Here is a 27,699-nt window from a genome sequence, read left to right on the forward strand (position 1 = left end):
GTGACTTTGACCTATCTGGGCAAATAGATGAGGATGAGGTGCAGACTTCAGTGTTAACAGCCAGGTAAGCTTTTGCAGAGATCCTCCAGAGGGGATTGCCCCAAACCTGAGGACACGTAAGAAGTTAACCAGCAGCAGAAGAAAATCACAAAGATATCTAGTCTTATTTCTTACCCTTTGGGAATAATCATAATTTATGCTTATTTAAAAATTATTTTTAGTGCCCTAAAAGTACTGATTATACAATTTAATAAAGGCTAGTGATTTTCTTTCAAGAATTCAGTTATTTAGTGGCACCTGGATGGCTTAGTCGGTTAAGCGGCAGACTTCAGCTCAGGTCATGTTCTTACGGTTAGTGGATTCGAGCCCACGTCCGGCTCTGTGCTGACAGCCTAGAGCCTGGAGCTTGCTTCAGATTCTGTGTCTCCCTCTTTCTCTGACCCTTCCCTGCTCACACCCTGTGTCTCTCTCCCTCAAAAATAAATTAAAAAATTTTTTAAAAGATTTTAGTTATTTAATTTGAGATGAATAGATGATGGGTCCATTGGAAAACGGCACTCTATATGCATTGGAGAGAAGGAGGAGAAGGGGGAGAAAAACATAATTCTGAGAACAGTCATTTTTAGAACTAATTTCTTTATATTTATTTGGGCATATTGTATATTTGGAATAGTTTACATTAAAAAATTATTGTTCTAGTAATGCATCTAGTTAGAAAGAAAAAACTGAGGCTCTTCAGTCAATTGATCCTAAAAAGAGTATTTCATTGTGATTATGTTTTTTTCAATGGTCATTTGTAAATCTTTCCAGTTGTCTGAAAAGTTTTTGCTAAAAAGTAAGATTTATCTTAGACATAAAGCAGAGCCATGTCCAATACATTTGTTCAAAAAACATTTATTCATTAAGAAGTCATTAAATTTTTAACCATTTGTGGAGAACAGGAAAAGTGGGTACCCCAAATCTAAAGCTAATTATAGGCAGAAGATCAAGTTCACTTATGCCAGACACTTTTACCACTTCATTCCTCTGTGTTCTCTTTACAAGAAGAATTCTAAAAAGTGCATTGGCTTAAGTGAATCTGTTTAGTCTGGTTAGTTCCAGAATTTGGTTTGGATACTAAAAATGCAAATATTTTCATCAGGAAGGGGACAGACAAATGAAAAGGGAGGCAGAAGCGCTGGTTGCCACACACTTGGCTGTCAGTAACATTGTTTTACCGTCTGATGTTCAGTGGAGTCATGAGCCACACTTCTGTTGATGCTTATGAAGTCAAATATAGCATCTAGTGTTGGCTCAGATCTAGCATCTGTGTGTAAGATTAGAGAGGAACTCTTAATTTTCTACACCTTTGGCTGTGTCTGAATATCAGTTTATTGAAATAGAGAAATATAATCCGTTGTGATTACATGGGAGTTAGAGGACAATTGTAGGACCATTATATTGGGTAAAGTCTGGGAGTTTTTAAAATATAGAAATGGTCTTATTTAGAATTTACTATCATGTTGAAAAAATAATTTGGTGTATAAGTGTATTGTTAGAAGATAAGTAAAATATATACATGATCTTTCTTTGGTATAATACCTGATTGGCTCAGTCAGTTGAGCATCCGACTCGTGGTTTCGGCTCAGGTCGTGGTCTCAGCTTGTAAGCTGGAGCCTCACATCAGGCTCTGTGCTGTCGGTGCAGAGCCTGCTTGGCACTCTCTCTCTCCCTCTTTCTCTGGCCCTCCCCCACTTGTACTCTCTCTCTCCAAAGAAACTTTTAAAAACAGCTACTATCTATGGTAGCTTTTGTTTTTTAATGACTGAATAGGTGTGATAGAGTCCAGATAGCCCACAAAGCCTAAAATATTTGCCATCTGGCCCTTTACAAAAGAAGTTTGCTGTTACCTGTGTGTTAGTGATTTGAAGGAACTACATTAGCTTTATTAGCTTCTCATAAAATACAAAATTCAGTGTTATTTGTTAATTGAATCTAAATGTCTTTAAAATCTCAAACAATTGAAGAATTTTGAGTTTCTGAAAAAAAACCTAAAGTTATGCATTTTTTTTTCAGAATTTGATGTTTTATGGACTTTCCCCCTCTGTGTATGCTAAAATCCTCCTTATGCTTATTTATATGAGAGAATATCTTATTGGTAGTTTAAAACCTTTGATGATGGGAATGACTTCAGTAGCATCCAATTTTTTATTTTCATTTGGTTGCCAAATAAACATAAATTAAAACTAGACTTGGTTGTATCAGAAGTAGAATCTGTCGCTTTTAACTACGGAATTCCCTAGTGATACGAAACATCTTTAGAGAGTCTATGGATAGAGGTACTCTTTTGAATAGCAAAGTTGACCATATCACTAGATTTAAGAAGATGCTGCCACATTAATTCCATAAAATAGTGGGTGAGCCCTTGCAGAGTACCAGTCAAAGCCTTTCCTGTCCTTCCTGTTTCCTATGTCATGTAGAGTGTGGCATCTGGCAGGTCATACTTAATTCTTATTACCCTGGCATGGCATTGTGGGTTTAGAGCAGTACTTTCAAAACAGTGCCTGAGTTCCAGTGGCCTTCTGGGTAGGCCTTCATTACATTTCTTAATCATCTGTGCTTCACTTTCTTTGTCTGTATACACCTTGTAGGGTGTATTGAATGCAAAGAATTTAGAACAGCATGTAAGTGTGAAATGTTATCATTATTATCCTTTAAATGGATAATACAAAGAAGCAAGTAAGAGTCTTTGCAAAGCAGTAAAATGATTGTTTTTTGAAAAAAGTCCCACATTTCTATAGTGATTATAATGAATTCATTAGAATATTCTTAGAGAAAGTACTCAAATACAAAACCTCTTCTTCTGAGGACAGAACATTTCTTTCTTGCTTACTCTCATTTTTCAGTGTTTAGGAAATAAGAAAAAGGTCACACACGTAATTGAGGTATTATGTACACTGCCTTGGCTTAGGCACCACCTGCCACATTTTCCCCAATTCCACAAAAGAGATTGATTTCCTGACAGAGACAAGAAGTCTAGCAAGTCAAAACATTTCCTCAATAGCTTGATTGAGGTTATCCTGTTGTCAGACATGCATGTTTCTACCTGTACCATCTCTCAAAAATGTGCAGGATAGTACATTTAACCACGGTTTTGGAAAACAGAAGTAAAATAGCAGCTTACTCAAACAGATGAAAAGAACAGCTAATGTAGTAAACAATGTGAGCCAGTTTTTGTTTTGAATGTTTTATCTTCCCAAGTATAACACATAACATTTTTATTGTGGAAACAGAAAGGCAAGTGTTAAAAGGGCCAACGTGTGGCACGAGAGAGAATGCTGAATCGAACAAGTTATCCTGTCAGGGCCTGCACGGAGCCACACCTTTAAGTATCACTCAGAGGCTGGCCTCTGAATGGGTTTTATTCCCCCAAAGAATAGTTTTGATCTGCTAATGTAAATTCTGCAGGAAGCATCAAAACCTTAAGGCTGCAGTAGAACTTTAAATTGACCCAAAATTTAAATGCACAGTGATGAAGCTCCTAGGTCGGAAAATGAATAGTAGAATAAAAAACGAGTTCAAGGATCAATTTTGAAGGAAATGCCAAAAAATGTTTTTAAGGATATACTTCCTGCAGCTTTTGTCTTTCCTTTATATTACAGCGAATTTCTTTTCTCACAGTGGGATTTTAAATTAATTTATAATTATACACACTTGCAGGGGATGAGAGAGAAATGACCTAATTATAGACCAAATGGATGCCCTCTGGCTACCCTGCAGTTAGAGCTTACTGGGGTGACAGATGTGCTTTATCCTGCCTTGAGTGGACTCAGTGGTTAACCTGGCACTGGGTGTTGAACGTGGTTCACAGAGTCCACAGCAAAATGTAAAAATCTGTGCAAACTATTTGGAATAAAAAATAAACAGATAAAACTAAACTTGAAAAGTGATTGTAGAACTGAAACTTCCCCTGTGTTGAGCAGATATAAGCACAAACTGTGACCATCAAGGGAGAGAAAATAAGCCAAGGGTTTTAATGCTGTCTCTGTATCTAACTAGATTCTAATTAGTTACAATTATGCTGCCAGGGAATAACAGCTACAGTGACACTGAAGAAGAAAATGCCCAGTTCTAACATAATTCCCACCATTTCTTTAGATTTCGCTTTTTTGCTGAGATTTAGTTAGAAATGGTAGAGGAAGCAAAAGGTCTTAACAGGTATCTAACAGGGTCACTGAAGCAGCAAATTCCTTTTTAGTAATTCTTTGGCCTTCTTACTTGTCTCTCTGTACACTCTACCGCAAAGGGAATAATTGCTTTTATAATGTGTACTCAGTTCTTTTTCTTTCTTCCAGCCAAGAGGGCATTTCTCTGCCTGTTATTTCTGTACCCACCCCAAACAGGATACTTAACCTACAATTTGAAAAGAGCCATGTTCTTTGTCTAGTTAACAAAAATATTCTGGCTATAGAGTTCCTAAAACCCATATGAAACACTTAGCGAATGATATAAGTGATATGTCATTGAGAAGGAGAAAAAGAGCCAATGATGCATTTCATGCATTGGGAGAAAATCAACAGAACAGAATATTGTCCTGGTGTGTACAATGGCTACATAGAGTCTCTCCATGAGGTGAGAGACTGTGGCCTTGTATATGTGTACTGAGGTTGATTGTGGTGGCCTGTGACTGCTGACTGCAGAGACAATTCTTGCATTTTAATTATTTGGTACTACTTTCTATTTTCTTATATATAGAATCAGACTTTCTAAAGCTATGGAATATTAAATACTAAAGGGATAAATATTTTATAGCATCATTGATATATTTATGTGGTTCTATTAACCAAAACTATGTAACATTCTTTTAATGAAATTACACATATTTTAGTGAGAGGTATGGTTTTTCTAGTTATAATTCGTGCAGTGTTGTTTCTTTTTCAATAACAACAAAAAATTTCAAATATTTACTCAAATCTTATAAAGTGAAATCACGGGATGTTCTATTCCCAGATCCATATATATGGGATATATGCTATAAAGAAGAACTACTCAAGCAAATCAGAAACATAGAACTTTCTAAAAATAATAGGGAAAATATTGAGATTCAAATGACAGATTTAACTCTATCAAAATGGACTGATGTGAAAATATGCAGAGTAATAGGAGATGAAGAACATTTTAGAAACTGAGTAATTCAAAAGAAACAACGAATAACAAGTTGGATATCTCACAAAACCAAATAGGTAAATCTGATGGCTATCCATGCATGTAATAGTCACACTTATTTATTATGCACCAGGTGGGTGGTGGAAAAGACTGGGCATGGAGTGTAGAGTCTACAGGGTAGTGAGCTGGACCCAGACTCTTAGGAGAAAATGTGGTGATGGAAATTTTAAGAGAATGAACACAAATTTTGGTTTCATTTTCATGTTGCTAAATATAAGAGCAAATATGCTTAAAGATGGGATAGCCAGTGGAATAAAAATAGAAAATAGAACTTCCAAATCAGAGAGCTCTGGGGTCAGACTCTCCAGTTCCATTTCCTGACTCCACTGCTTACAGAACTACTCACCTTGAGTAGTCTCTGAATACATATTTTTAAGTTTATTTGTTTTCAGGGAGAGAGAGAGAGAAAGAGAGAGTGAGCAGAGAGAGAGAGAGAGGAAGAGAAAGAATCCGAAGCAGGCTTCATACCACCAGTGCAGAGCCCAGTGAGGGGCTTGAACTCATGAACTACGAGATCATGACCTGAGCCAAAGTCCAATGCTTAACCAACTGAGCCACCCAGGCACCCCTTGAAAAGTTTTCCATCACCTTTTTCCTCTTTAAAATGGGTATAATAATAGTACCAACTTACATGCTATAAGTATTAGGTCTGTTAATATAAATTGAAATTTAGGGACCATATATATTTTATGGAAATGTTTAATAAATTTTGACTATTGCTGTTATAGTTCTCCTTAGGGGAAGGAAAAATTAAGTGGTCAATGGTATTTGGCACACAGGGGCTTAATAAATAACTTGATCTAATTAATTAACATGGGGAAATACAAAACTGTAAAGACATTTTAGTAAAGAAAACATGAGAAGACCAAAATAAGAATGCAGTTATTAAAATAAATGTAAGTAAAATATATTATTCTTGAAAAACAACTCTTATAGTAATAGAAAAATTCACTTTATTATGTCTTTAAGGCATCACTCTTCAACAAAAATGAAAGAGTAATGTTGAAAATGTAGGATATATCATGCAAATGAAAACCAACAGAAAGCAGCCGAACAACATCAACATCAGACAAAGAATTCAAAGTAGACACGTATTAAACAGAGGAAAGAATGTTATCTTGAGATAGAATATATGGTTTAGAATGGAGATGAGCAGAAATGTACCACTATGAACCTAAAGTAATATACCATATTGAAAGAAATAACTCATATAAGCATAGGGAGAATCTACAAGATCTCAAAGTAATAAAGTATAACATATTTGTCTTATACTTTACCAATTAAGTAGCCAAAAATGATTACTAAGTAGTGATTTTCATGGCTTTAAGAAACAATTCTCCCTTTTGATAAACATAAAACATTTCACACTTTCTTTAAGTGTTCTCTGAAATTTCATAATAAATTGCATTATTAGTAAAATAAAATTGATGATAAATATAAATTTTTTGAAATTATAGACACAGTGCAATTTTATATACCAGTTTGTGGCTAGAAGTTGAAAAACACTGTTATACAGCATTTGAATAATATGGTTAATTAAATTAATTTAATAAGCATACAGGTTATGTATTTCACAAAGAAAACACGTTTTTTTTTAAGTGAGAGAACACTTGAGCAGGGAGAGGGGCAGAAGGGAAAGGGAGAATATTAAGCAAGCTCTACACTCAGCTTGGAACCCAACATGGGGCTCAATCCCATGACCCTGTGACATGGGCTGAACTCAGACCAAGAATCAGATGTTCAACTGACTGAACCACCCAGGTGCCCCCCAAACACATTATTTTTAAATATTTATGTGGTATTGATGAAAATTGGTAATACGGAAAACCTGAATACATTCCCCAGTGAATAGTTCGAAACACAAGAGTGCTATTTTCACAAGCCGCAAAGTAATCTCACACAGACAAACCTAGTTAGAATTGTACCATCTGTGCACCCACTGCAGCAGAGCTGTAGATACACAGCTAAAAGTTAAAATAGAGTTTCCTTGGAAAATACTTTTTTAAACATCCCTTAAATGCATAGTGACAGGTTCAATGAGAGAAAAAAAAAACCAAGATTTCATGTGATTTAAAAATTCACAGCAATGAAAACAGTATATACTATAATCCTTAGCATTTGTTATCATTGTGGTGTGATTCTAGATCTCCATTTTGTTTATATCAGCAGATCTCTACCTTTTATTTTCCCCTCTTGAGTTAAAGTTTTTGATAATAATTTGAATAAATGGTCTCTCTGCTAAGGATCAACTCCAGAACCAAAAGAGAACAATTTGTTAAAAAAGAATAAAACGATAAAAACAGAAAATTTTAATCAATTAAAAAGAATACTCGAGCACCTGGGTGACTCAGTTAGTTATGCATCTGATTCCTGATTTCAGCTCAGCTCATGATTTTGTGATTCGTTGGCTCAAGCCCTGTGTCAGACTCCTTGCTGAGGTTGTAGAGAGGGCTTGGGATTCTCTCTCCTTCTATCTCTGCCCCTACCCTGCTTGCACTCTCTCTCTCTCTCTCAAATTAAATAAATAATCATTTTTAAAAAGCCTTTTTTTTGACATTACAGCAACTTTGCTTTCAATCTATAGTATCTGCTTGCCTTAAAAAACACCTTGTTTTTTTTTTTTCCCTTAAAGGACACTATACTAAAATTGACAATTCAACTCCAGAGTGAGAAGCCTAACAAAAAAGCCAGATGAAATTCATGTTGATACATTAGGAGTTAGACTACATAGACATTATTAATTAAAAGCAAATATTAATTTGAATTTTGTGCTAATGTATTTGTGTGTGTGTGTGTGGTATTTATGAAATATTCATCACTAATAGTAAAGCACAAAGAGTTAAAAAGAAAACCCCCAAACAAGGCAAACCATAACAAAGTACTTCTTAGAAGAATAAAAACTATAAAGAATGAAACAAGGAAAAGAATGAAACAAGTCACAAAAGACTTTATTCCCAAACCTTTGATTTTTAAAATGAGCTCTATCAAGCATTCAAGGAACAGATACATTTTATGATATTAGGATAATACTGAATAATCATCCATTTCCTAAGGCTTGATACTTCTAAACATTACTAAGATAGCATAGAAAAGAACACTATAAACTGTATTCCCATATGAATATAGATAAAACATTTCTAAAAAATCATTAGCCTATTCAACCAGATAGTGTGCTTGAAGACTGTAGTACATAATGTAATTCAAGGCATTGGTTGATTTGATAGAACACAGGGCATTGGCTTTATATAAGATATTGAAAATATCTTATTCCTATCCTGGGTGGAAATTTTGTGAGAGTGTTTTTAGAAGTTATGTTTTAGGGGTGCCTGGGTGGCTCAGTTGGTTAAGCATCTGACTTCAGCTCAGGTCATGATCTCACGTTCGTGGGTTCAAGCCCGGCATCAGGCTCTGTGCCAACAGCTCAGAGCCTGGAGCCTGCTTCGGATTCTGTGTCTCCCTCTCTCTGCCCCCCCTCGCTCATGCTCTGTCTTTCTCTCTCTCAAAATAAATAAAGCATTAAAAAATTAAAAAAAAGGAAGTTATGTTTTATAAATTACACATATATTGCTAATGTTTGTTTACATGTATCAAATATTGCCTTAATTAAAAAATGTTTGAAGAAAAACGGTTATGCATAATAAATTTTTCTTAGTCCAAGAATGTAAGTTTTCTTAAATACTGGCAAATACAGTCATGTAATTCCTCATATTAGCAGAAAAATTCATAGCCATTGTGACCAATTAACAAACAAGCAAAAATTAGTTATAATGCAGCATCTATTTTTAATATAACTGAATATTTAATTACATCATTTTCCCATGAACACACTAGCCATTTAATGATGATTTTATTGGCCATTTCCATTGGTTTTCAGGAGTCTCTTCCATAAACTAAAGTTTCCAATGGTTTTCATTGTCATTTTTCTTGCCATCTGAGTTCATTTTCAGCCTGAAGAATCAGGTGGCCATCTTGAAGCTGGTCTTCCAATTTCTTAATATCTGGTTCCACTTTAACCATACTAAGCTTCTCATTTGCAATCTGTTATGTGTTCTTTCTAGATGCTACCTTTTAAGGAATTTTCTCAAGAACCTCAAGAAAGTTTGTGTATAATATTCTAAGCCTCTTGTGTGGACTCTCATAAAAAGCCAATCCCATAAGGCCAATGGTCTTTTTATAAAACTTGTAATAACAACCATTTAGCATCCATTTCTATAAATTTTTTAGAAAACCAAATCCATGGTAAACTAGGTATAGTTACATAATATAATGTCTTATCTGGAAGAGCAGATATTATGCTGAATGGAGGTAAACTAAAGGATGTTCAGTTAATAACAAGAGCTACCAATGCCTGCTCTTACCTCTACAACCAACAGTGTTACGGAAGTATAAAAAGAAAATAAAAATAAATAAGAATCCATTCACTTTGGAATGAACTTACCATTAGTTACTATTTTTTGATATTGTAGAAAACATAAGATAATCAATTATAAAATCATTTGAACTAATAAAAATTTGAATAGGTGGTCATTTATTTAGTAAAGATACCAAGACATAATAGCTTTCATATATATATTAGAAAATACAATTGAAAATAAGCTTATTTACAATAGCAAACAATCTATAAATTATTCAACAATAAATTTAATAAAAGACATATAAGACATGTAATTATGAAACTACACTGAGTGTCATAGAATAAGAGCTGAATGAAAGAAGTGGCATGCTATTTTCCTGGATGGTGAGAATAAATAATTTAAATGCTTAAAATTTAAAAATTAGTCTAAACTTTTGGTATAGTTTAATTTTGGCAAAATAATTCTTTTTTTTGCTTAAATTAGATTTTATTAATTATTTTTTAATTTACATCCAGGTTAGTTAGCATATAGTGCAACATGATTTCAAAAGTAGATTCTTTAATGTCCCTTCCCCATTTAGCCCATCCCCCTCCCACAATCCCTCCAGTGACCCTCTGTTTGTCCTCCATATTTAAGAGTCTCATGTTTTTGTCCCCCTCCCTGTTTTTATATTATTTTTGCTTCCTTTCCCTTATGTTCATGTGTTGTATCTTAAAGTATCAGAGTGAAATCACATATTTTTCTTTCTCTGACTGACTAACTTCAATTAGCATGATATCCTCTAGGTTTTTTTAAAATGTTTTAAATGTTTTATTTATTTTTGATACAGAGAGAGACAGAATATGAGAAGGGGAGGAGCAGAGAGAGAAGACACAGAACCAGAAACAGGCTCCAGGCTCTGAGCTAGCTGTCAGCACAGAGCCTGATGCGGGGCTTGAACCCACAAATGTGAGATCTGACCTGAGCTGAAGTCGGAGGCTTAACCGATTGAGCCACCCAGGCGCCCCGATATCCTCTAGTTTTATCCACATAGTTGCAAATGGCAAGATTTCATTCATTTTGATTGCTGAGTAATACTCCATTGTGTGTATATATACCACATCTTCTTTATCCATTCATCCATAGATGGACATTTGGGTTCTTTCCATACCTCGGCTATTGTTGATAGTGCTGCTATAAACATTGGGGTGCATGTGTCCCTTCAAAACAGCTTATCCTTTGGATAAATACCTACTAGTGCAATTGCTGGGTCATAGAGTAGTTCTATTTTTAATTTCTTGAGGAATCTCCATACTCTTTTCCAGAGTGGCTGTAATGGTTTGCACTCTCACCAGCAATGCAAAAGAGATCCTCTTTCTCTGTATCCTCGCCAGCATATGTTGTTGCCTGACCTGTTGATTTTAGCCATTCTGACAGGTGTGAGGTAATATCTCATTGTGGTTTGTAGTTCCCTGATGATGAGTGATGTTGACCATTGTTTCATGTGTCTGTTGGCTATCTGGATGTCTTCTTTGGAGAACTGTCTGTTCATGTCTTTAGCCCATTTCTTCCCTGAAATATTTGTTTTTTAGGTGTTGAGTTTGATAAATTCTTTATAGATTTTGGATACAAACCCTTTATCTGATATGTCGTTTGCAAATATCTTCTCCCATTCTGTCAGTTGCCTTTTAGTTTTGCTGATTGTTTCTTTCACTATGCAGAAGGTTTTTATTTTGATGAGATCTCAATAGTTCATTTTTGCTTTTGTTTCCCTTGCCTCGGGAGACATGTTGAGTAAGAAGTTGCTGCAGCTGAGGTCAAAATGATCTTGGCTGCTTTCTCCTCAAGGACTTTGATGGCTTTCTGTCTTACATTAAGGTCTTTCATCCATTTTGAGTTTATTTTTGTGTATGGTGTAAGAAACTGGTCCAAGTTCATTTTTCTGCATGTCACTGTCCAGTTTTCCCAGCACCACTTGCTAAAGAGACTGTCTTTATTCCATTGAATAATCTTTCCTGCTTTGTGAAACATAAGTTGGCCATACGCTTGTGGATAGATTTCTGTGTTCTCTATTCTGTTCCATTGATCTGAGTGTCTGTTCTTGTGCCAGTATCATACCATCTTGATAATTTCAGCTTTGTAATACAGCTTGAAGTCTGGGATTGTAATACCTCCTGCTTTGGTTTTCTTTTTCAAGATTGCATTGGCTATTCAGAGTCTTTTCTGGTTCCATACAAATTTTAGAGTTATTTGTTCTAGCTTTGTGAAGAATACAGGTGTCATTTTGATAAGTTTTGTATTGAATATGTAGACTTCTTTGGGTAGCATTGATACTTTAACAATATTTGCTCACCTATTCAGGAGCATGGAATATTTTTCCATTTTTTTCTGTCTTCTTCCATTTCCTATATAAGCTTTCTATAGTTTTCAGTGTATAGTTTTCTCACCACTTTGGTTGTGCTTATTCCTAGGTACCTTATGGTTTTAGGTGCAATTGTAAATGGGATAGATTCCTTGATTTCTTTTTCTGTTGCTTCATTGTTGGTGTATAGAAATGCAACCAATTTGGGGCCATTGATTTTATATCCTACCACTTTGCTGAATTCCTGGATCAGTTCTAACAGGTTTTTGATGGAATATTTTGGGTTTTCCATGTAGATTATTATGTCCTCTATGAGGAGTGAAGGTTTGACTTCCTCCTGGCCAATCTGGATGCCTTTTATTTCTTTTTGTTGTCTGATTGCTGAGGCTAAGAATTCTAATACTATGTTGAATAACAGTGTGAAAGTGGACATCCTTGTCTTGTTCCTGACCTTAGTGGAAAAGTTCTCAGTGTTTCCCCATTGAGGATGATATTATCGTTGGGTCTTTCCTATATGGCTTTTATGAGCTCGAGGTACGATCCTTGTATCCCTACTTTCTTGAGGGTTTTTATCAAGAAAGGATGCTGTACTTTGTCGAATGCTTTCTATGCATCTATTGAAAGGATCATGTAGTTGTCCTTTCTTTTACTGATGTGATGAATCACACTGATTGTTTTGAGGATATTGAACCTGCCCTGCATCCCAGGTATAAATGCCACTTGGTTGTGATGAATAATTCTTTCAATGTATTGTTTGATCCAGTTGGCTAGTATCTCGTTGAGGATGTTTGCATCCAAGTTCATCAGGGAGATTGGCCTCTAGTTCTCCTTTTTAGTGCGGTCTTTGTCTGGTTTTGGAATCAAGGTAATGCTGACTTCATAGAAAGATTTTGGAAATTTCCTTCCATTTTTATTTTTTGGAACAGCTTCAAGAGAATAGATGTTGAGGTGCCTGGGTGGCTCAGTTGGTTAAACCTCCCACTTTGGCTCAGGTCATGATCTCATGTTTGTGGGTTTGAGCCCCACATCGGGCTCTGTGCTGACAGCTTAGAGCCTGGAGCCTATCTTTGGATTCTGTGTCTCCTCTCTCTCTGCCCCTCCCTTCTCCTGCTTTGTCTCTCTCTGTATCAAAACTAATAAAACATTTAAAAATTAAAAAAAAAAGATAATAGCTGTTAACTCTTCCTTAAATGTTTGGTAGAATTCTCCTGGAAAGTCACCTGGCCCTGGAGTCTTGTTTTCTGGGAGATTCTTGATTCCTAATTCAATTTCTTTACTGGTGATAGGTCTGTTCAAATTTTATATTTCTTTCTGTTTCAATTTTGGTAGTTTATATGTTTCTAGGAATTTGCCCATATCATCCAGACTGCCTATTTTATTGGCATATAATTGCTCATAATATTCTCTTATTATTGTTTATATTTCTGATGTGTTGGTTGTGATTTCTCCTCTTTCATTCTTGATTTTATTTATTTGGGTCCTTTGCTTTTTCTTTTGATCGAACTGGCTAGAGGTTTATCATTTTCTTAATTTTTTCAAAGAATTGCTCATTGATCTGGTCTACTGTTTTGTTTTGTTTTGTTTCAGTAGCATTGATTTCTGCTCTAATCTTTATTGTTTCCTGTATTCTGCTGGTTTGGGGTTTTATTTGCTGTCCTTTTTCCAGTTCTTTGAGGTGTAAGGTTAAGTTGTTTATCTGAGATCTTTCTTTCTTCTTCATGAAGGCCTAGACTACTATCTACTTCTCTCTTGTGACTGCTTTTGCTGTGTCCCAGAGGTTTTGGGCTGTGGTGTTATCATTTTCATTGGCTTCCATGTACTTTTTAATTTCCTCCTTAACTTCTTGGTTAGCCCATTCATTCTTTAGTAGGATGTTATTTAGTCTCTAAGTATTTGTTTATATTTCCATTTTTTTTCTTGTGGTTGATTTCAAGTTTCATAGCTTGGTCTGAAAATATGCATAGTATGATCTCAATCTTTTTGTACTCATTGAGGGCTGATTTGTGTCCTAGTATGTGATCTATTCTGGAGAATGTTCCATGTTCACTGGAGAAGAATGTATATTCTGCTGCTTTAGGATAAAATGTTCTGAATATATATGTTAAGTCCATCTTTTTCAGTGTGTCATTCAAAGCCATTGTTTTCTTGTTGATTTTCTGTTTAGCTGACCTGTCCATTGCTGTAAGTGGGGGTGTTGAGGTTCCCTACTATTATGGTATTATTATTAGGGAGTTTCTTTATGTTTGTGCTGAATTGATTTATATATTTGGTTACCTCCACATTTGGAGCATAAATGTTTACAATTTTTATGTCTTCTTGGTGGACAGACGACTGTGTTATGATATAATGCCCTTCAACTCTTGTTACAGTTTTATTTTAAAATCCAGATTGTCTGATATAAGTATAGATACTCTGGCTTTCTTTTGGTGACCATTAGTATGATAGATGGTTCTTCATCCCTTTACCTTCAACCTGAGGTATCTTTAGGTCTAAAGTGGGTCTGTTGTAAACAGCATATAGATGGATCTTGTTTTCTTATTCATTCTCTTACCCTATGCCTTTTGATTGGAGCCTTTAGCCCATTGACGTTTAGAGTGAGTACTGAAAGATATAAATTTATTGCCATTATGTTGCCTGTAGAGTTGGAGTTTCCAGTGGTGTTCTCTGGTCCTTTCTAGTCTTTGTTGCTTTTAGTCTTTTATTTCCCCCCACCTTTTCTTCCCTTAGAGAGTCCCCCCTTAACATTTGTTGCAGGGCTGGTTTACTGGTCACAAACTCCTTTAATTTTTGTTTGTCTGGGAAACTCTTTATCTCTTCTTCTACTTGGAATGAAAGTCTTGCTGGATAAAGAATTCTCAGCTGCATATTTTTCTGATTCAGCACATTGAGTATATCCTGCCACTCCTTTCTGGCCTGCCAAGTTTCTGTTGATGGATCTGCTGCAAATCTGATTTGTCTTCTTTTCCTTTGTAGGTTAAGAACATTTTTCCCCCTTGCTGCTCTCATGCTTCCTTCTTTGCCTGAGTATTTTGTGAATTCGACTATGATATGCCTTGTTATTGGTTGGTTTTTGTTGAATCTTGTATGAGTCCTCTGTGCTTCCTGAATTTTGATGTCTGTGTCTTTCCCCAGGTTAGGAAAGTTTTCTGCTATGATTTGCCGACATAATCTTTCTACCTCTATTTCTCTCTCTTTATCTTCTGGAACCTCTGTGATTCTGATGTTGTTCTTTTTTAATGAGTCACTGATTTCTCTTATACTCCAATCATGCTCTTTTGCTTTACTCTCCCTCTTTTTTTCTGCTTCATTATTCTCCTTAAATTTGTCCTCTATATCACTGATTCCCTGCTCTGCCTCATCCATCCTTGCTGCCATGGCATCCATTTGAGGTTGCAGCTCAGTTATAGCACTTTTAAATTTCATCCTGACTAACTTTTACTTCTTTTATCTCCTTAGAGAAGGATTCTAATCTATTTTTGACCTGAGTTAGTATTCTTATTATTGTGATTCTATATTCTGGTTCACACATCTTGCTTGAATCAGTGCTGGTTAACTTCCTGGCTATTGTTTCTTCCTGCTCTTTATTTTGGGATGAATTCCTTCATTTCATCATTTTGAAGAATGAAAAGGAATTAATAAGGTAAAAAATTTTAAAGTAAAAAATTGAAAACAACACACACACTAAGAAAAATCAAGTAAATGATGCTAGATTCTAGGTATGCTTTGGTCTGGTTATTGAAAGGAGTTTGATTGATTACAGAGAAAAGGGGGAAAAACTAAAATTAAACACACACACACACACACACACACACACACACACACAATCAAATAAGTGATGCTAGACCCTATATGTGTTTGGGTCTGGTTATTGAAAGCAGCTTAATTGATCAGAGAAAAAAAGGGGAAAAGAAAAGAAAAGAAAAGAAAAGAAAAGAAAAGAAAAGAAAAGAAAAGAAAAGGAAAAACAAAACCAAAAAAAAAAGGTGTGAAAATTTAAGGAAATGAATATGATGAAATAGAATAACTTGAAATGATGGAAGTAAATTATAATTTGAAATTTTTACCTATAGGTAAATAATTTAGTCAAAAAAATAAAGGAAATATTTTAACAAAAGTTGAAAATAAAAATAATTTTTTATCTTTCTATATTTGAGTAAAAGAAATAATAAAGAAAGAAAAAGAAGGAATAAAGATAATTGAATAGATGGGCCAGCAAACAGACTGAGATATGATTGCTTTTACATAGTTCAGGCTGTGCAGAACTAATCCTCAAATCAGTTTTCTAGGTGTGTAGGATGGTTTAGTGTTGAGCTGAGCTGGCTGTACTTCAGGTAAGGGAGACAGAAGAAAGACTTCCATGTTGTTAAGCCATCTTGGCTCCTCCGTCTTGATAAAATAATTCTTAACTTAATCTTGAAAAACAAATATGAAAGAATAGGTTTAGGAAATTTTTGAAAACATAATAATTTATCTTATCTCATATTGAAACATATTATAATGTTATAATAAATAGCATTTTTCTAGATGTAGATTAGACTAGAATCAGACCATAATGCTAAAGTAAACCAAGACAAGTATAGATAAAAGTAAAGTCTATGACTCATTAGGCCATATGTATTATGCTATTAAAATATAATATTATAGGAACACCTGGGTGGCTCAGCTGGGTAAGCATCCTACTCTTGATTTCAGCTCAGGTCATGATCTCATTGTCATGGGCTCAAGCCCCTTGTCAGGCTCTGCACTAATAGCCCAAGCCTGCTTGGAATTCTCTCTCCCCTCTCCACCTTCTGCTTCTCCCCCACTTGTGATTGTCCTCCCTCTTCTCTCTTGAAAATAAATAAGTAAACTTAAAAAAAATATATATTTATATATAAATAGTATTATAAGCCATAATATTATGACACATCAAACTGTTAAGTTAAATGTGAACTATTCATTTAATGGTATTACAAAACAAGCTAACCATATTTTACAGACATTACATTGTTATGTCATACTTTAACTGTAACTATTAGTTAAATAGTTACAGTTAAATTAATTAAAAACTACCAAAAGAGATCCATAAAATACTTGATGCAAATTGGTGAATATATAAACAATTTTCCTGTGAAGTCAGGCTTTTCTGTGCATGGCCAACTGTAAAACCATAGTGAACTATTCATGGATTGGCAACAACCGTAACAACAAAAACCTTGAATAACAACAGGAGATAAAATAAAAATTTTACAATGTCAGAAAGCCACTACAAAACAGTATTAGAAACTAACCACAAAAAAAATTTGGTTTCTATAGGCAGATGACTAAATCTGATATGTGAACGTTTCCTTGAAGTTGATAAGGAGAAAACGAACATCTTAATGGAATATTGTGCAAAAGATATAACATGGAATTAATAAATTAAAATGTACAATAAACAAATAAAAAGATGTTTGGATTCAACAACAAAAACAACCTGGAAATAAAAGAAAACCAAGGTAGTATTTTCCATCTACCATATTTTCAAAGACTAAAATAAACAATAATAGTATAATCAGGATATTGTAACATAGCCAAACTTCTTTTGTAAATTAATGAAAACTTCCTAAAGTGTTCTTTAAAAATACATAACATAGAGCACGTGGGTGGCTTAGTCTGACTTCAGCTCAGGTTGTGATCTCACAGTTCTTGAGTTTGAGCCCCACATCGTGCTCACTGCTGTTGGCCTGTCAATGCAGAGCCCACTTCAGATCCTTTCCCTCTGTCTCTCTGCCTCTCCTCCACTTATGTTCTCTCTTTAAAAAATAATTAAAAAAAACATTTTTAAAATGTGTATCATGTCAATGTTCTAATCCAGCAATTTCATTTACAGTCATTTCTCCTAAAGGAACAATTCCATCAAAACTCCAAATGAATGTACATAGTATGTTAAATATAGAGTTTAGATAGACAGAAAATTTATATATATTAAGTAATCAGAAATAATCTAAGTTGAATAATAGCAATTTAGTAATCAGAAATAATCTAAGTTGAATAATAGCAATTTAGTAAATAAATTTAAATTTAAATTCATGTAATAACCTATCACATGGTCATACTAATTGGACATGATAACAATATATCAATAGATAATGAACAAACACATTATAAATTAGGGTGCTTAATATGGTCTCATTTTTATATGAAAATAGTAATCTCCCTCTTTCTCTGTATATACATACTTATGTATATACGTTTAAGGCTGAACTGTGTCCTCTCAAAAAACATATTTTGAAGTTCTAAAACCTTAAACCTCAGAATGTAAGTATTTTTGGGGATAGGACCTTAAAAGAGATGATTATTTGAGCAGATAATGCAACACCAAGGATGTAGGTATGCACAGAGAAGGCTATGTGGGGACACAATGAGAAGGAAGCCATTTGCAAGCCAATAGAGAAACCTCAGAAAAAAAAATAAACCTGCCCACACCTCAATTTTGGACTTTGAGCCTCCAGAATCTAGAGAAAATAAATTTACATTGTTTAAGTCACTGCTGTGATATTATGTTATGGTAGCCCTAACAAATGAATACTATCTGTTTCTGTGTGTACATGAATGTATGCACGTGTGTGTGTATATATTACATATAAATTATAAGTGTGTATAAATATTACATATAAATTATAAGTATATCCTATTATAATATTTCTGTTTATTCAGAGACAAATATATAATGTTTTCATATATGTATGTTTGAGAGGCTAGAATAATATATCCCAAAATGTTAACAGTTGTTTAAATATTTCTAGACAGTATTTACAGTTTTTGGCATATTTTTTCTAGATACTTATAATTAGTATCTCCTTTTAAAAGAGCAAAAACAAAGCCATTTTAATTAGCAAAAAATCAGTACTCAATTGATTATTGTTTTTCTTTTACATCTAGCATAGTGCCTTATTTATGGAAAAAGCACAATAAAAACGATATTGATTAAAACAAAGACTAGATTGTACGATTGGCAGGTTTTTGTTAAAATGACTTTCAAAAGTACAATAAGCCTTCATGGAAATACAATATCTGCAGATTCTATTTATTTTCAGGTCTCTGTTCATGGTGCTCTCTCTCCTACACTCTCTAGTCGGCAGGTGTATAGGACTAATATTTGATTCTTAAGTATGTTTAGTTCAATTTTTCTTTTGAGAAGTTTCAGCTCTTACTAATTATAGATTCCATTTTTAGGCTTGATTGGCATCCTTTTAAATTATTTTCTGACCTTTGGTTCATCCTCCTGTTTTTTGACATTGCATTTGGTTAGGCTATGTATGGACTTGGTGAAATGGGTCCCTGACTTTCAGGTTTCTCTTCGTGTGGCCCATCATCTCCCTGTTTCAGCTCTGAAATATCATGGCATATTGACAAGTGAGAATGGATAGAGCTCCAGTGTCTGACAGAGATAAAGCTATCAAAAAACACCCTGCAGGGGCAAGCCCCAGGTCCAAATAGGTCTTGTTAGATCTGTATAGACACTTTAGAGTTCCTCCTTCTGAACATACATTTAATCATTGTACAGATGCAAGCCATTTTCCCTTTGCCCCTAAACTCTGGATCCTGAGATCACAAATCTGTACCTCCTGCAGGCATGTGTCTTTTATTAATGGAAACATCAAAATTCCAGTGTAGCTTTGGCAACTCAGTTTGCAGAGAATTATTAAGCTATTTTGAGTGCTCCAGAAAAGTAACATGCATATCTGGTATTAAAAAATATCATGCAGAGATGGGAGTCTAATCAGCCATGTTTTAGATGAAGGAACAAATGGCCTTTGTGATTTATGTTATTAGTGTAACTAGTTAATAGAAGCAAATTAGGTTTATGTGTGACAGACATTATCGATTAATAGCTCTCCGGTTTTCAGTAACTTGTATCTAAAAATAAAATAAATAAAATAAAATAAAATAATCCTTATCTTTGGACTTAGAATCTTAAGGGTCACCAGACAAATTTATTTCCTCTCTTTGTGGCTCAATCATTTAAGATTTCTCAAAGACACAATATCTACTGTGCCTAAGTTATCTAAGTTAATGAAAGCAAGGCTGGTCATGGAAAGGGGAAAATCTCAAGTTTCTGCTACAGTGGAAAAAAGAAAGAGTACAACTAATGTCATTTATCTAATAATAACCATCACTGAAAGGTGTGGATTCAGAGTTGCTACAACTAGAAAATTGAAATAGAAAGACCTCATGTTGGGAATATATGTTGCCTTTTATGGCCAAGCTTCTTAGGGATTTGAGCTCAGGACGTCCTCAAAGGAGAGAAGCTTTGCCCTTAATATATGAGATTGGAGGTATCATTATTTTGAAAAGCATATTTCTCAAAATATGATCTTAATTTAATTTTCTACAGCCTCTCTGGGGATGGTTTTCCTGAGGTCACCATTTCTGTAGCTACATGGTGCAGCATTTATGGGGTTTGGGTTCAATGGCTTTGCTTATGCAGATCCTGCTCCACTGAACTTGCCTCCAAGTTGGCCAAAGTAAGGCAAAATAGATATTTCCAATTTTCTGTTATGTAGGAAAGTAGGATGATAGAGATTAAAAATTAAACTACTTCTACAGAGAACCTGAGAGCTGTGAAGGGGAAGATTTCAGTTTGAAGTAAAGAGTGGTTTTCTAAATGGGAACTATATTGATGAAAATAATTCTGTTAGAAATATCCTAGGAATGAATGATACACTTAGGAAATTTAAACTGGATCATTTTAGTCATTCTCATTAATATTGAGGCTTTAAAGACAAAACACTAAATGCATACTATATGCCTAAGACTAATTTCCTGACATCACACAATTAGTGATGGAAGCAGGTTAAAACTCATTTAGCCTTAATCCAGAGCTTTGTTAACTGCCAGGTTGAATGATTCTCTTTTATTATGAAGTGATGGGGGATAGAAAGTTACTCAAGTCAGTGAATCATAAAAATACCCTCTGGTCTACTAGAAACTCATTTAGATCTCAGAGTGTCTTATAAAATAATATTTTGGTCAAATATAAAAAATATATGTAATTATCACAGTCTGCTGTTGATGATACAGAAATTATTAATTAGAATAAATTTAAAAATATTTAGAAAGATAACTATAATTCTTCCCTCTTTCCCTCCCTTCTTCTCTCTCTTCCTTCCTTCATTCCTTCTTTCCTTTCTTCTCCTTATATTTGATATTTATTTGCTTGCTATAAAAATTGAATTGTCCATTTCATCCAGTGTCTCTAATTTTCTTTTTAAAAAATTATTAGACTTTATTCTTTTAAGATAGTATTAGGTTTACAAATAACCTCTCTCTTTTGTCTCAGTTCTCTCATATGTAATGTTTTATGCTAATGTTGGTATATTTGCTCTTATCCATTTAGCCAATATTGATACATTATTATTAACTAAAGTACATTATCTCCCTTCTCCTTGGTTGTGGACTGGATGTAGTAATTCCTTTCTAAAGAGTGGAGTATGGTGGAATTAATGGTATATGACTTCCTATACTGGGTTATAAAAGGCATTATACCTTCCTCCACGCTTATTCTCTTGCTCTGGGGGAAGCCAATTGCCAATGTCACAATGATACCATGTCAAGCAGCCCTATGGAGAGATTCACATGGTAAGGAACTGAGGCCACCTGCCAAAAAGCCATGTGAGTGAGCTCTCTTGGAAGTAGACCCTCAACCCCAGAGCAGGCAGCTCTGTCCAACATTTTGAAAGCATCCTTATGAGAAGAGCCAAGCCAGACCACTTAGCTAAGCTGCTCTGAAATTCATGACTGACAAAAACTATACAACACAATAAATGTCCATCATTATGTAATGTTTTGTTTCCAGCATAATTTATATCACTATAATAGATAACTGATACCAAAGGAGAGATGATTTGTCCAAAAAGTTCCTATAAACTCTTGAAGTAGAAAAGGGGGAAAGATGGGAAGAAAACAAGGAAGTAAGGACAGTGTATTGAAACATGGAAAAAAAATTGAACAATGGAAACAGAAACCCTGAGCTCAAATTTAAACCATGTCAAAAGATCTTATGAAGTAGTAACATTGATATTCTAGGAAAAATATCATCATTTTAGGATACAATATTTTAAAAATTTAAGAATTATTTCTTTGCAAATACTTTTGGTATTTAGGTTACCTAGTAAATCCATTCATCCATCGAATTTCCCAAGCTAGAAATCTGAAATCTAGTAGATTCTGTTCTTTAACTTACTCTCTCTGCTAACTGGAAACCAAGTGCTGTTGATTTAAAAACTTAACTAATTTAAAAATAAATCTGTCTCCTCTTTCCGTACTTCTGCTACTGCTATATTTCCAGCACTCATTGCTTACAAATTAGAATTTGGCAGTTACTCCCTAACTACCTCAATGTATTCTTCATAATGATATCAAAATCTTTCTAGAATACAAATACAGTCTTGTCACTCATTTCTCTTGATGAAGTTCAAAGTCATTCACTGAACATAGAGAATCCATGATTGGCTTTAGACTCCCTCTTGTTTCCTGATCTTCTCACATTCTTTCCTAATAAAATGTTGTTTCGCACCTCTTTACTTCCCTTTAGGTGTAAACCTGAGCTCTACTATTTACTTGTGTGGGTGCGTGGACTTTTTCCTTCCTTCTATAAGTCTCAGAAACCTTACCTATAAAAAAAAGAGCAGTCATAGGATATGATCAATAAAGTTGTTTTGATGATTATTATATTATGCATGTAAAGTACTTGGGTGGGTATTTGATGCATAATAAATGCTTAACAAATGACTATTATCTCTCTACCTCCATCCCCTCTTCTTTGCCTGACTGACACCTACTCTCTTAAGATTTAATGAAGATGGTAACACCTTGGGAAGTTTTCATTCAACCAGGTTGATTTTAATTCCTTCTTTTTGTGATTCTGCAGACCCATTGCCATGGTAATAATCTAACTTTGTTTGTATTGTTGCTTTATTTGTCAAGCTCAATCTCTCTAAACTTAGTTCTTTATTATATGTTTCCTGCCTGGCATCTGCCCATAGTATATTTAGGAAAAATATTTATGAAATAAATGAATGTATTCAGAATGACTAAGTAAAACTGGAAGCTCTCTACACCTACAGCTTAATTTAATTATCTTTTTGTGTTCTTTTTAAAAAATTTTTTCTAATGTTTTGTTTAATTTTTGAGAGAAAGAGAGACAGTGTGAGCAGGGGAGGGTCAGAGAGAGAGGGAGACACAGAATCCAAAGCAGGCTCCAGGCTCTGAGCTGTCAGCACAGAGCCTGATGCGAGGCCTAAACCCAGGAACTGCGAGATCATGACCTGAGCTGAAGGTGGACGCTTAACCAACTGAGCCACCCAGGCGCCCCTATACTTTTGTGTTCTTAAAGTAGATGAAAATCAGTGACTACTCACCAAAATTATGTCAAATGTGTAACATAAGGCTTCATAGTAACTATTACTAATTCATTCTCAATGAGACCCCTCATTTAACAAATCTATCAAACAAATAAACAGACAAACCAGGATATCAGGAGTTCAAACTTGAAAGAAATTAACTGACAGACAAACAAGCATAGAGTTTTTACTGCTATATATTACCATAATATTAGACAATGTGGTATGTTAATTTACCTGTAATAGAAATGATATTAATATTTTATAATATACAACAAAACTGTGGCTAAAGCCTTAGATTTTACATAGTATGATTACACTTGTTATATTTTTTGAAATAATATATTTAAAATTGACAAAATTAAATAATCTTCTACAAGCAAGCAATCTGTTACATACAAGTCCCTATCATCTATGTATATATGCAATTCAGACCTACCTAATCCATAAATGTCTGTGACTGTTAGTATCCAAATATATTGTAGTGATGTGGTGATGTGCCACTCAGACCCCCTTCAGATCTAAAACACTCATTCCTTTAGCTATCAGATCTCTGTAGGAATTGCCCTTGACAGAAAAAAAATCACTTCTCAAGGTCATGCCCATTCCCAGGGAGCAATCTGCATTCAGTGATTTGTCAAGTTGGAAGTCTAATGTCTCAGTTCCCTCCTTTCAATTCAAGTCAATTCTGAAGGATCATTCCAGTGTTAGAGCAGCCAGAGGGGTCTACTAAAGCCTTTGTTTGTGACTATAATGCCACACAGTTCTGTTGAATCTCTTGTGTAATCCTTCCCTTCCCCCACAGTTATTAATCCCTAAAGTTCTTCCTAATAAACTTTCTGCATGCTAATCTCTGTCTGTGGATTGTCTTTGTGAACAGCCTTCCATATAGCACATATTAAATTTTCAAATCATTCTTATGACTGAATTTCCATAACAATATACTTGACTTTAAAATCACACATGCACTTATTAAGCACACATTCCATTACTCATGCACTCATTCACTAATTCATCTAACTTATTAATTCTCTAATTCATCTCTTCTTTTGTGGTATTTCTAAAAGTATTTAGGAAACCATGTAGTACTACTTGGCAAAAGTCAGAATTGCCTGATTTCATTAGTTCTGAGATGAATTCTTTTTCTTTTTTTCATATTGTACCATCTCTGTGACATCTTGATAGAGTACACAGTTAGACAGATATGAGCAAGGAACAAATGCTGTCTCAGTATTAAAAAGGGCAGAAACCAAGTTCCAAACATCCTGAAAAGACCCTGGGGGGATATGCATGTGTTCTTCCCTATGACTGCTGCCCTACAGTAGTCTATAACTTTATTATAATATATTTACATTAAGGGTTTTTTTGACATTTTTTATTATTTATTTCTGAGAGACAGAGAGAGACACAGTGCAAGCAGGGGAGGGGCAGAGAGAGAGGGAGACACAGAATCTGAAGCAAGATCCAGACTTGGAGCTGTCAGCACAGAACTCTATGCAGGGCTCGAATTCACAGACTGTGAGATCATGACCTGAGCTGAAACTGGATGCTCAACTAACTGAGCCACCCAGGTGCCTCTCTATAAATGTTTTGGTCACAATTCGTGCAGGGGAGGGCTTCCATGACAGTTCCAACAAGAACCATCTAGGGCCTAAAACTTACCTTCCTGATCTACAGGAGGAATCCCCAAGATAATTGGAAGCAACCTCAATCAGAGACCACCGGAGCTGTGAGCCATAATCCATGCAAGGACAAAAAGCAAGACAAGCCCACCACCTCATAGTTGCTACCTTTGGGTCTGTCTGCTCTCACATCTTGAAAGTATACTTTCTTTTCAATTGTTATTAAAATTTTGCTTACTTGAGAGTTTGGCTCTGAATTCTTTTTTGGTTAAACTCAAGAACTAGGGTTGGTGCTGAGGCAGGGGAGGGCCTACTATGAGTATCCTACCATGATACTTGTCATTGCCTATGAAAATACAAACTTGGTTATTATTGTTAATGACTGACAGAATGATTAAAACCTTTTAATAATTTGGTTGGCGTATCATTTAGAGACTTTTGGAAGTTATGTGAATCCTAATTGTTGATATATACCTTCTTTGGTGTTTTTGAATTTGATCAAGACATAACCTGTATCGAAACTGGCAGAATGGTTTCTAACTTCTAAAATAATAATTGATTTATACAAAGGATATTAATTAATGTTAAAATTTTCATAATATTTTTTTATTATGAGGGAATGGGATATTGACAATGTCCTACAATATTTCTCAATAGATACTCATTAATTTTTTAAGGGAAATGTTACTGTTATAATGAGACTGTAGTAGCCATCAGATTAATCAAGTAATTAAGCTTTGCAATACCAATAGTGGAACAAACTGACAACATTTGTCTCCTGATATGATATAGTTAGACATATATAACATCACTTATCTAGGATTTTATAAAAAAATGTTTAATCTGAATATAATGATGAGGAAACTCAGGAAAATCCATAATGTGAGACATTCTATAAGGTAGGCTGGACTTTGCAGCAAAGTTTCTGCCACATTACAAACCACACACAGGTACACACACATATACATACACCCACACAGACACAAACACACAATGTGGGAAACTATATCAGAATAGAATAAACTTACAGATATAATAACCAACTTGATTGAACCTTGAAACAGGAAAAAAACAGCTACAAAAGACCATTTTGGGACAATTAGGGAAGCTTAAATATGGATTGATTGTATTACTGATTTAATGTAAATTTTCTTTGATAGGATACTGATAGTATGGTTATGTTGGATAATGTTCTTTTCTTAGGGGATGCACATTAAAATATTTAAGTGTGACATGTCATGATGTCATAACTTATTTTCAGGGCCTGTCAAAATTCAAATAGGGAAAGATAAAGCCACTGTGTAATATGTATAATATATAAGGGTTTATATATATTTATATGTATTCATCGTATATTTTTTCAACTTTCCTACAGGCTTGATAATTTTTGATATAAAAAGCTTGGAAAAATAGTACTACATATGTAGAATTTACACATATATACACATATACAAACTTATAGAATAGGTGTCAGTGACTTGGAAAAAATTCCTGGAGACAAGAGTGGAGTACTAAGAAATAGTGCATCATCGATGCTTTTTATGATATGAAGGTTGATGTTGTGTTTAAAGTTACAGACTTTAACACCTCCCCTAATCAGACAGACTAGGAAGTAAAGAATTCTTAGGAATACTTTCACCAATGTATTTTGTTTATATTCTCATTTTTATGTATGCTTGAGTGTTGTATGATAAACATAATGTTTAAATGATCCTAGAAGAGTTGTTATAAAATAAAAGCAAAAAACTAAAATGAAATAAATTATAAAAAGATGAGAGATCATTTTCAATAGTTTAATTGGCAGGGTTCTTCTTCCATAAAATAACGGTGTGTCTTATAGTTTGTTGATGGCATTTTACATTAGATAAAATTTGCTCAATGAATTGCAATATGTAATTCTCTCAAGTAATGTTGGTGAATGGTATAGTGATCTAATGAATGTCAAAATAACAAAATATTTTGTAGACTAGATTGGTAATGTTAGCCTAAGTAATAATATGAACACATCAATTGCCAATTTTGATTAAATTATATGCCAGAGAGTATCTACACATAATAGAAATTGTGATTCTTTGTTTTTGTATTTTTTTTTTTTACTGTTGAGAGACAGAAAGAAACAAAGCATGAGTGGGAGAGGGGCAGACAGAGGGAGACACAGAATCTGAAGCAGGCTCAGGCTCTGAGCTAGCTGTCAGCATGGAGCCCAGCACAGGGCTTGAACCCACAAACCGTGAGATCATGACCTGAGCTGAAGTCAGAAGCTCAACTGACTGAGCCACTCAGGCTCCCCTTGCAACACAGAGTCCAGCACAGGGCTTGAACTCATGACCCTGAGATCAAGACCTAAGCTGAGATCAAGAACCAGATGCTTAACCGACTGAGCCATCCAGATGCTCTGTGATTCCCTGAATGAAGAAAAACAATTACCAAAAGCAAAACAACAAAACAGAAAGTCAAAAAAACAACATAGATTTCCATTTCTTATATTTAACATTTTACTGTGAACATTGTAAAATATGCACATTTGTAGAAAGAATAGAACAATTCTATGTATATGTATAAACATCTATAAATAAATATAGCACATAATTGCCAATGCATATATTTGTATATTTGCATTTATGTTTTGTGAATTCTATTTTATTGTGAGGAGCTGAAGAATGATTTGCTCTAGGGAATTAAGATTATTTAAACAAGAGTTAGGATTATGACCATTGAAAACTTTCATTCTTGAATTTCCTCAAATAAAAGACAGGAAAGATAATTCAGAGATATCTTACAGTAAATAAGAAAATGATTAAAACAAGCAT

At 34.4% G+C, this 27,699-nt stretch overlaps 1 long non-coding RNA gene across 1 annotated transcript; it reads left to right on the forward strand.

The window, feature by feature from the left end:
• LOC115305026 lies at nt 1–25,133 on the forward strand. The gene is made up of 2 exons (XR_003914729.1): nt 1–64; nt 24,945–25,133. It is a non-coding gene; the product is annotated as an uncharacterized LOC115305026 (long non-coding RNA).
• Nucleotides 25,134–27,699: the final 2,566 nt, after the last annotated feature.

The sequence above is a fragment of the Suricata suricatta genome, chromosome 10 (genome assembly GCF_006229205.1).
Source record: "Suricata suricatta isolate VVHF042 chromosome 10, meerkat_22Aug2017_6uvM2_HiC, whole genome shotgun sequence".
In the NCBI taxonomy this organism is placed as follows: Eukaryota; Metazoa; Chordata; class Mammalia; order Carnivora; family Herpestidae; genus Suricata; species Suricata suricatta.